This window comes from Castor canadensis, chromosome 1 (assembly GCF_047511655.1).
Source record: "Castor canadensis chromosome 1, mCasCan1.hap1v2, whole genome shotgun sequence".
Taxonomy (NCBI): Eukaryota; Metazoa; Chordata; class Mammalia; order Rodentia; family Castoridae; genus Castor; species Castor canadensis.
In genome coordinates, this window is record NC_133386.1 from 77,323,973 (window position 1) to 77,335,715 (window position 11,743).

Consider the following 11,743-nt stretch of genomic DNA (forward strand, 5'->3'; position numbering starts at 1 on the left):
CTAAACATTTTACATAAGTCAAATATCATTTCTCTCAATTAGGCCCCTGATCTACAGGGGTTCCTTTCCTAATTTGGTGGCTTCTTGGGTTGGGTAGATCTCACCTGGCAAGAGCCAGTGCTGTAAAGAGATGGCACAGGCAGATCAGAGGTGCTGGAAATGTAGCCTACCAACTCCAGTTGTAAGGATTTTGATTGTCCAATGTCAACTCATGTGTCACCCCATTTTTTAAATCCCCATTTAAAAACTTATGGGAAAATACATGTAAATAAAGTCTGCCATCTTAGCCATTTTTAATTTCACAGTTTAGTGCACATGGCTATGCTATCAACTTCTAGAAGTCTTTTAATCTTGCAAATGTAAAACTCTACGCTCATTAAATAAAAACTCCACACTCTAACCCCGATCCCCAAAACCCCATTGGACTTTCTGTCTCTATGAATTTCATTACTCTAAATACCTCATACAAATAGAATCCCACAATATTTGTCTCTGTAACAAATATTTGTCCATATACTATGGTTTTTTGAAGCCATAATAAATACTCATACAAAAATAATAATAATTGTATAAGGTATTAAATGATTGTATAAAACCAGCAGTGACAATGGATGACTTTGTGCTTTTAAAAAACATAAATGAAAATTATTTAAAGAAACTTGGCTTTTGCATTTCTAATAATTTGTCAAGAGCAAGAGAAGTTTGAGATCAATACATGCTACCTAGACCGGGCACAGTGGCTCACACAAGTAATCCCAGTTCCTAGGGAGGTGTAAATCTGCAGGATTGTTGTTCAAGGCCAGCCCCCACAAAAAGTTAGTGAGATCCCATCTTAATAAATAAACTAGGTATGGTAGCATATTCCTATGGTCCCCGGTATGTAGGGACATAGGTATGAGGATTGAGGTCGTAGGCTAGTCCAGGCAAAAAGTGTGAGACCGTATATGAAAAATAACCTAAGTTCAAAAAGGACTGGAAGCATGGCTCAAGTAATAGAGTTCTTGCTTAGCAAGTTCAAGACCCTGAATTCAAATCCCATTACCACCAGAAAAAAATACAGGCTACCCATGAATGAACCAAAATATCTACAAGAGTATTTAAAATACTATTTATTACTATGAATAAGATAATTGACAAATTTTGCATCACTACCATGTTAGATGAAAAATTTGAGGCACATTTTACTATGCTTTTATGAAGTACATGCTATGTTCACTGTGAAATAAATTCCACAATGCTTCCAAGTTTTAACTTCTTAGTTACCATTTTTGAATAAAGAATACTTTTGTCCATTAAGGCTACAAAACCCAACTGGAGTTAAATTACTATATTTATATTTCAAAGGCAAGTGTTTGCTACTATTTTATGTGCCAAATTTTATTCTTAAGATAAAACTTGAGGGTATAAAGTCAAAGAATAGCTGATGTTCTTGCAACCAACTATGATCTTATTCCTAAAAATTATCTTTCTTCATTTATAAGTGACATTAAATGGGTCATGCTTTTTCTTTCTTTTCAAGCCTTCTAAGAAGTTACAGTTCCCATTGGAACTTAGGTTTATTTTCAGCAAGCTCAAATTTTCTGTTCTACATTGTCCTTTCATGACCTCTGATGGTGAAAGTGTAAACTGACATTATAAATACCAACAAAAAGTACCACAAATTCCATTCACCTCATTTACCTTCTTAATGGAAGAAACTTTCCCTTGTTTTCATATTTATCCACCTTGAGAATGTAGTAGTACTGGTTATTCAGTCATCTAGAAGTAATATTGAGCAATTTCATACTACTTTAGAGTGTAAAGGAAGTCCTCTTATTCACAGACTGTAAATCTCTGTGTGCACTTTATACAGTGGAATGAACATTTTAGCCACCTAGTGACTTATTACTTATTATGACTAATGGCTCTCAAATGTAAATTAAGGAAATAATAAAGTTTAGATAACTTGAACCATTTTTTTCTTTCTTTAATGGAATGCTTCACAAATTTGCATGTCATCCCTGCACAGGGGCCATGCTAATCTTCTCTGTATCGTTCCAATTTTAATATATGTGCTGCCGAAGTGAGAACTGAAACAATTATTTTTTTAATTTATAAAATCATCACTCTTTCCAAATCTCTGTATTTGGAAAGCATAAACGCAGATTCAAATCTGAATTACTCAAGTTTATTATTTCAACTTAGCTAATAGTATTGCTGTCCAGGTCTGAATTTCTCCCAAAGAAGCTTCCCCACATTTAATTTATCTGAGAATATGATCCCAGCCACAGGAATACTGAATAGGGAAGAGTGAAAAATAGGAAAGAGGGAAAAGTTGCAAAAAAATGTATGGGGGATAAAAGAGCATCATTTCTCTGTGGGACTTAGACTACCACTTTGACTACTATTTATCAGTTGATTATGAGTGGCAGTTCAATGTCAAAAAAGTTCCAGGGAAGGAAGTGAGAGGCTCATACTCTGGCCAGAGGTGAAAGACTTTCCAAATGCACTTGAGGGGAGCTGGCCAAAGTCTGTGAGAAATGGCTGTTGAAATAGTGACTGGGATTAAGCTACGGGGCCAAGAGGAGTTAGAGTGAAGCACAGAGTGGTATTTGATACCATACATCCTTTGCACTTCTCCAATCCATCTATTCTGCTCATTACATCCAATATGCCATACAGTTCCCCTTAAGAAGGTAGCCAGTCCCAACCTCTGCAAGAAGTTTGTGTAACGAGCTTCCATACCTGCTGCTGCAGCTGGTTCTAAGACCTTTCTGGTAGTCATCATCTCTCTCACTCACTATGTCCTCTGACTCCTCTCACCCTTGCCCTGCATCTCACCTGACCTAATGACCCATATCTAGTGACCCAGCCCTTCCTTCTCTAGGGTTGCTTTGGCCTTATCAGATCACAGTTACTGTACTTGCCCATCATAATCATCACCTGGCACAAACACATTCACTTGTATGGTGATGGAGCATTTTGGGGCCTCTGCTTAGCTCTTCCTACTATAATAGCTCTACAGATCCAAGAACAAGTAAGAGTTCTTCCAGTTACAAAGTATACTTATGAATTTTATATATTCTAACTATTCACTTGGGGATTAAGGAAAATAGTCACAGAATGAATCAGAGACCCATTGTAACTTCCATGAGGCATTTGTGGTCTAGAACTCTAATTTTAACCCATCCTCCATATGCCCCACTCTAATTAGAGGACCACAGTGACTTTTCATGTCCTGTGGTATTTTGCATCAGCTCATAATCCTTACTAACAGTCCTCAAAAAGTCTATTATTCTTTCCTCAGTGTAGTGTTATCCTAGTAAATGGCTATAGGACCCCTTCTGAAAAGATAGGGAGAATTCTTGTAATTATTCTTGTGATACTACAGGGTCCTTACTCAAGGGCATTCATCCTCCCCTTCAACCACTGATATCTGGGTCTATGAAATTATATAAATCTATAAATTGAGCACCAAACCTGGATTTTCCATTGTGATAGCTGATGTTAGTATTCTGCTCACCATATTTTTTTTGCATGTGATTACGTAAGTAATCACTCAACCAGTTGTCCATCTGTTTCATCCCGCAAAATTTGCCATAAATTCCTACAGGTCAAGTTAGCGTGATTGTTAGTAATTATATATCTTGCCTCTGACACTTCAGTATTGCTATATGGGCTGTGCCACCCAGGATTCCTCAAATTCTACTGATCTTAGGTTGACTAGTTCCATAGAAGCATTTCCTGTTAAAAACTGGCACGTGAAGGACAGACATTACTAAGTTTTTCACAGATGCTGATATACTCCTCACGAGTAAATTCATTTTTGCCTTACTGAGAATAATGTCCTTGAAGTCCTCCAAAGGAACAAAATCAAGTTATCAGTTCTAAACACCACATTACAAATCAACTCTTACATTTCCATCTCTGTGAGTCTTTTTATGTCTTCCTTAATCTTAGGCCAAATCAATTTCAGTATTTCTGCCTTATTTTCCTCTTGGCCATTATCATTTGCCGACTTCAAAGAAACATCCCAACCAAATATTAGGACCAGCTCCATGTATCCTTAATAGGACATTGAATTTCAAGCCAAGAATTCCCATGTCAATAAATCCTGTCCAATGCACCCCTAATGCAGTCCCCCTAACAGCTAATACTCTCAAAATCTACTCCCACATGTATTCCCCTGGAACTTTTGATGTGTGTACCTGGGACCTGTAATTCCTAGAGAAAAAACTAAATGTTCTTGATCAGGAATTACTGGAATTACTGGTGTGGAGATCTGACTGGAATTACTGGTGTGGAGTCAATGAATGGTGGATTGGTCTGGAATTTCTTTCACATACAGGTTCTTTAGGTCTTTTTGAGGTCTCCTTTAGCATGGAGAATGGGACAGTGTGTAAAGTTCAGAGAAATCTGAGAGTTCAAGATTCCCAGACTCATTCTGTCAAATGTCCATATTTCAGGTTCAGAGTTCTACTGTTTTCTGCCGGACCCCAACTTAGGACACCAAAAGAGACCATGCCTTCACTCTCCTTTGCAGCTGTGCCTCTCTTACAATTTGATTCTGGACCTGAATTTCACCACAGATTCTCCTGCAGTTGAAGAATATGATGTCCTCAAATATTGATAGAGGCTGGCAGCTTTTATGGTGTTCCTTGAGATGATTTTGGCTGACTCAACTCAGCCATTTTCATTATTTCAAGGTATTAACAGCAGTTAGTAAAATATACCCACTCTACAAGCCTTATAGTTACCCTTTTCACTATACCATTCAAATGTAATAGTAAGTGCATGTTAGCACTTCACCTTCTACCTGTACCTCTGTCCAACATCTCATGCAATGATCTCAAGTAATTGCAAGTTACTGGTTACCACCACTTATTACCCATCAGCAGTGGGATCTTCATTGCCATATAAATGGGGAGCTATCTAGTTCTTAGGTCTTATTTTAATAATGTGCTTTGTAGACCTAATCCTAATACTATCTACCCTTACCTGAATTCCCCTGAAAGCAGAACATGAGGCATACTATTGAACAAAAGAAATTTATTTGAGAACAGGTTGCCAAGTAGCAGAAGTACTGAATAAGGAAAGAGACATAGAGGGTAGTAAAACCAGTGCAAGAATGTGTTATCAAGGCATCGCAGTGAACAACTGGTTCTGAATCACACTAAAATGTCTTACAGACACTTATCAATACCGTCTACCCCAGGACCAAAAGGGAGAAGTATTTATTCATTAGCTCCACCTCCACTGGTCAAGGATGTTCCCACAGATGTTTAGATCCCCACATTTTTAAGGTTAAAGTGTTGTTGAATGTCGTTTGGATTCCCCGAGAAGCAGAGAAGCCCAGGGGAACAGAAAACAAGAGGTCCATGTACTGGTTTGAGGCAGGCACACAGGTGACCTAAACTTGCATAAAGTCAAAGTCTGAGTGGATTAGACTCAGAGTAAAAACTGAGGCCAAGGAAATCTGAATGTGATGTGCAAGATGGCTCAAAAGAAAAATGAAATATCAAGCATCAGAATTCATACTAATAAAATAGCATGAGTTAGGAAATGATTCCATAAGTGGTATAGGAGTGCTTCAACTACAGATTATGACTGAACTAACACTTGTCTTCATTAGAGCCTCCTAACACATCAAAATAGTGCTATTTTTAAAATCCAAAGCATTTAACTTAAAAAAATAATAAAGACAATTTCAGAATTCTACTTTGCCAGAACATTTAAATGCAGTAAACCTAAGAAATCTGAATTTAATTCAATAAACCAGTGGTGTTACACATACCCATCAGAAAAATGTTTGGAGGCAAACACCCTCAATTTATTTATATTATTATGACTCAATACATTTACAGCAATTAGTCAAATTTAATTTATTAATTTTTAGGTAGCAATAACATTGAAAAGATGTTTTAATATTTTCTTCTTGCATCCAATGGATCATCCTGCTCACCACCTGAAGTATATGAAAGCCACTTTGAAGACTCAAAAAGAAAAAGGGAACTTTAGATTAGCATTGTTACATAGGTATAGATTGATAATTTTGTCAATAATTAGATGAGCTCAATCCGTATGTAGATGTACCCGAAATCACAATTTTGTATGTCTACAAAAATACATATTCATACTTAACTATTTTCTTAACTAGCTAGTAAATTCATGTATATTACAGTTATATAATAATATAGAATTAATATATAAATTATATTATCATCTAGCTCTGGATTTAGAATTATGACCTAAAATAGCAGTTTAAGACAGCACTTAGTAGTTCCAAGGAGGTTCCATAGAGACCACCAAAAAAGGGAAGGTAGAGGGTTTCAAACCACCTCTCACCTGCGTTCCACTCATAGCAGTTCTGTTTTTATCTGTTTTATATATTGTACTTCTTATAAGATTGCCCAAACTGATGTGGAGGAGACCTAATTTGCAAAAAGCCTACTAATACAGATGGATGGGAAAATAACTTAACTGGCAACAACAGGACTGAAATCTATCATTATCTTGTACCTGCACGGAGCAAGGATGAAAACACCATGATATTCACATACATACACTACCTGCATGTCTTAAGAAAGCATTAATTAAAGATCACAAATAACAATCAGATATACTTTAGAAAGGTAATCTCTCCAAAGAGTTAATGGAAACTATATAGTCATTCATTGCTTGAATGGTACCTTTAGCTCAAGCACAGTCTACAAAACAAAGTTAGTAAAATGCCTTCTAAGAGTTGTAAACATTTAAGTTTCATTTCTCTTTAACATTTCATTATATCAAACTTTGCACAAAAATGGGTAAATCCTTGTGGATAATAATTAAAGACTACTTTTTTACTTTCTTGGCAGCACTGGTGGGTTCGAGCCACACTTCCAGCCCTTTTTGCTCTGGTTATTTTGGAGATAGGGTTTTGCTTTTTGCCCAGGCTGACCTGGACCTCAATCCCAGCATTCCCAGCTGGAATGGCAGGTGTGTACCCACCATACCCAGCTTTTTTCTGTTAAGATGGGGTCTCACAAACTTTTTTGCCCAGTCTACCTGAAACCGTGACACACACACCCCATCTCAGCCTCCCATGTAACCTGGAATGACAGGTGCGTGACACTGTACCTTGCTTGAGATGGGGTAGCTGGGATTACAGACATGAGCCACCAGCACCTGGCTTTTTTTTTTTTCGCTTTTAATTGAAGAAGCACAGGCCCTCCATTATAGTATTTTGCAATTTATTCTTTACTCTTTTATTTTTAAATAGTAATACATTCACAGAAAACTGAGGAAAACGAGTACAAAAGTTATTCAGATCTTGTCAATTTTACATACGCTTACTTGTGGATGTGTACATATATACATGTGTGCAGTTCTATGCAATTTTATTATGTATGTAACTTGTTATAACTGCTACCTCAATCAAGATACGGAACTATCCCATCACCACTCAGATTTTCCATGCTATCTCTTCATATCTACACTAACCCAGTAATATTTAACTGTGGTTTTAATTTGCATTTCCCTAACAGTAATGTTGAGCCTCTTTCCATGTGCCTATTTGTCCATTTCACATCATCTTTGGAGAAATGTCTGTTGAGGTCTTTCCTACATTTTCTAATTATATTGCTTTTTTGTTATAGAATTTTTAAAGTTATTTATACATTCTAATATTCAAATATTTTATCTTGAACTTTAGCTTGCCTTTTCATTTGCTTTCTGGGTCTTTCATAGAATAACACTTCTTATTTAATTTTATGAAGCTCAATTTATTGATTTTTTGTAGTTTTGCCTTTAAATTATAAATATAAACTATTTTGCTAATTATCTTATTTAGGAGTAGAGCTAAATTGTTATGATTATATACTTATCCCAAGTGACCATTTGCTGGATTATTGGAGAGTTATTTTTTTAAAAAGTTTTATAACCTAAATCACTGTCCATGTCTTCATGATATAATTGTAAACTGGCAGCACTGAATAGCCTAGGGAAAGGGCATCTGCCCATGTTTCAAAAACATTTAAATCTTTACAAAGCTGAGTGCATAATTTCTCAATATTCTATTATAGATAATTATTCTTATTTTTCTTAGGGAAAATTATAACACCAGCTAAAACTTTGAAGACTATATTTCATATACAAAAGAATTAAGACAAATTTAGCTAATTAAAATACAAACAGTAAGGATATGGAGAAATAGAGAAAAGTAAACAATAGCAAACAAAACCCAGTACAATATAAGACATTAAATTTAATTATTTTATGACCAGAATAACATAATTCCTTCAGCATCTTCCTTATTATCTACAGCAGCAAAGAGAATCCCCAACATCTGAAAAAAAGAGGTAAAGCAGCAGGATTTTGCTGAATTGAACTTTCGTGTAACTGAATCTGATCCAGTTTACCTCCTTAATTAAATCCCAGGATCCCCTGGTCTTACATCCCATTTGACACTGCAGGTTTTGGCTACTGACCAAGTTCCCACACTGTACTCTTTGCTATGAGAAAACACAATAAAGCTGAAGTACGGTTCTCACTCTCTAGATCCTCACTGGGGAAATGGACAAACACAAAACGGAAACTGAAGTTTATATTGGTCCAGGAATTGTAAAAATCCATAAAAAAACCTTTAACAGTTATGCAGAACTCTCAAAATGGAAATCTTTGATCCTTTCCAAAGTGGTAATCACTGAACTACCCAGTTTATTTTGCCATTTCATTGACATATTAGCTAGATGTATATCATCATGAGAGTTAGTATTATGCAGTATTTAAAATCAGGGGTTATGAGGTCAACATATCACAGTTGGAATCCTGGATCTACCACTTCTTAGTTATTTGAACTTAAGAAAATTACTCTGTAAATCTTAGATTCTTCAAGATGAAGATTATGGTATCTACTCTAAAATATAGTTAGGAAAATTGAACAACACAAAAGTGCATAGAACAGTGTCCATCGCAGAGTAAATTCTAAAAAATATTAGAGATGACTAGTATTCTTAAAAATTTGATAACAAACTATGTAACAAAAATTTAGTGACTGTGCTAGCACAATTCAGTATGTACCTTGTATACATTGATACAAAACAATGAACATTCACTTTTTAGACACAGTAACATCCATTCTACAACTCTTATATCAAAGCTGTAATTATAACCTCTGTAGGAACAAAGTACTAAATACTGTAGCCAAACTGCAAATAATTCTGTAAGCCTTGGTGAGGGATGAGATGAGAATACAAAGGTAAGTAGTCCCAAACATCATACAATGCCTTATAGATGTTTGGATTTTAGCTTAAATTCAATGAGAAATAATTGAAGGATTAAAAGCAATGGAGTAACCTGATTTACATTTTCAAATGATAACCTTTTTATTATCTAGCTAATGGCATAGAAGAAGACAAAAGTAGAAGTAGGGAAGCTTATAGGAAGTTATTGAAGTAGTTCAGGCAAGAGAAAATAATGTCTTGGATTAGAATATTATCAATTAAGATGTAAAGAGGTGAACTGAATGGAGACATACTTTGCACATAGAATTGACAAGTCTGAGTGGTGGATAAAGAGAAGAGAGAAGTCCCAGATTTCTGCTGAGTGACTGGATGAGTGGAAGTACTACATAGAGTGATAGGAAGTATTGGAAGAGAAAGAAATCAGTGGATGAGGGCAGAAAAGCAAGGTTTCCATTGAGTTAAAGTTGCTTGTGGTATATCAAGTGGATATATGATTGGGTAATTTGGATATAGGACACTACAAAAGAAAGTTTTAGAATTGGAGGTATATATTTGATAGTTATAAGTAAAATATGATATTTAAAGCCATGAGGATCAGATTGCCTAGGAAAAGAATGTAAAAGATAAGGAGATGTAAAGGAATCCAGAAATGACCCCTAAGAAATTCTAACATTTAAAGGTCAGGAAGAATAAATAGAAGAACAGTGAAAGACCCTGAGGAGACAATCACAAAAGAAAAAGAAAAACCAAGAAAGAGAAAGTGAACAACTGCATCACATAGTGCTGGGAGATCAAGTAAAATAATTATCTTAGATGTCTTTTTTTCCCTTTAATCAAGCAATGTAGATAACATTGGTGATACTACCAAAAATGGTTTTAATTGCCTGGTTGAATGAGTGTAAGGTGGATTAGAAAATCTGATAAAAAGGGAAGTGAAGTGGAAATAACTCCCCAGGAAATACTGGTAGGCAAGGAGGAGAGAGATAAATTCAATCAGAGGGAAATATGCAATGAGGAGAGTGTTTTGAAAGTGCTGTGATAGTGGAGAGTCTCAGGGTTTGTTTGAATGCTGCAAGGAAGACTCCAACATACATCAGGGTTGGAGATATAGGACAAAAAAGAAATGACTACTGGAACAAGAATAATGAGAAGAAGAATGAGTAAAGGCTCCAGATCATATACGGTGTACTAGCTCTTTAATAGAAGATGGTACACTTCCTCCATTGGAACATGAAATAAGACAGATTAGGATGGACACAGACGCAGACACAGAGCATAGATTTAGTGAGAAAAGGATGAAAATTCCAATCTTGTGGGGTCTATTTCTTTTAATGGCCATCTGCTCATAATGGATGTGTGATGTCAAGGGAAGGGGGCATTAACTAAAGAAAGAAATGGGGTAGAGTGAACCATCTTTTCCAGTTTGTATGGACCAAAAAAGTTCCTATAACTCGTGACTTGTAGTTAAAAAAAAAAAAACTAGGAAGGTCTTGGTAACAGAGTAGTGGTTGCTCATTTTAGAATCTAAGCAAAATACTTTTTGTATAGAGTAGGAGCAGAACTTACTAGTAAAGAGTTCAGATTGCTAGTGTTAAATGACCAGCTGATGTTGGTGACCATGAATTCATAGCATAACCATATATGGACTAATACTGAAATCAGACCATAAATTTTGTCTCAGGTGGAAAGGTTCCAAAATGTTCTTAGTTCATGGTACATTAAGTGTCAGAATAATTTTTCACTGTAACCCCTAAACAATTGTCTGGTCTGCCTGTCTGTTCCAATAGACCAAAGATTCTATTAGGGCAGAGACCATGACTGACTTGTTCATTCAGCACATATTGGAAGTAAAAAATTCAATTTAATTAAATTGACTTGTACATTTAAAGTTAAATAATGCATTTGAAGCATCCATCAAATGCTCAAAAATGGTAGTTAAAAGGTCCCTAATATTGTTTATATTATATATTATATATATATTATATATTTCTCTGCCTTGTACGTATTTGCATTGAATAAACACTTGTTGAATGAAAAGCTCGGCTAGAGGAGAGGTCCTGAATTATGTCTGCCAGAAGCAAAACCCTAAACTCCCTGTCAATTTTACTTTCACTCTCCTAAATGCTGTACTCTTAATGTAGCAAGGAAGGAAGGGAGAGAGGGGCGGGAAGAAGGGAAGAAGGGAAGACAACCCAAATAAGCAATTGTCTGCTGTACCGGCCGCTATAAATGAGGTAAAGTATCAGGAAACCACATACAAGAATCTCGGTGCTTGTGTAGTTTCAGCTTCTCGTCCACTAGGTGGTGGAACGGAGTCCCTATTCTAACAGAATTTTTTCTCACAAGTTTGGTTTTCTCTCACGACTCCCACACAGAGCTTGGCAAGTGAAGGAAATTCAATTAAATGTCTTTACGAGTTTAGCTGGGAAAACAGAGCGTTCAAAGGCTGCCGGAGCAACCTCTGAAGAGGAGATGCTCGAGGAAACCCGCACTCTGCCAGCTAAAAACTACATCTCCCAGGAGGCCCCGGGCGAACGGGC

At 36.1% G+C, this 11,743-nt stretch overlaps 1 non-coding gene across 1 annotated transcript; it reads right to left on the reverse strand.

Annotated features, from left to right (window-relative positions):
• Positions 1 to 1,963: 1,963 nt before the first annotated feature.
• Positions 1,964 to 2,070, reverse strand: LOC141416160 (U6 spliceosomal RNA). Its single transcript, XR_012441009.1, has one exon. It is a non-coding gene; the product is annotated as a U6 spliceosomal RNA (small nuclear RNA).
• Between the last annotated feature and the right edge of the window lie 9,673 nt (positions 2,071 to 11,743).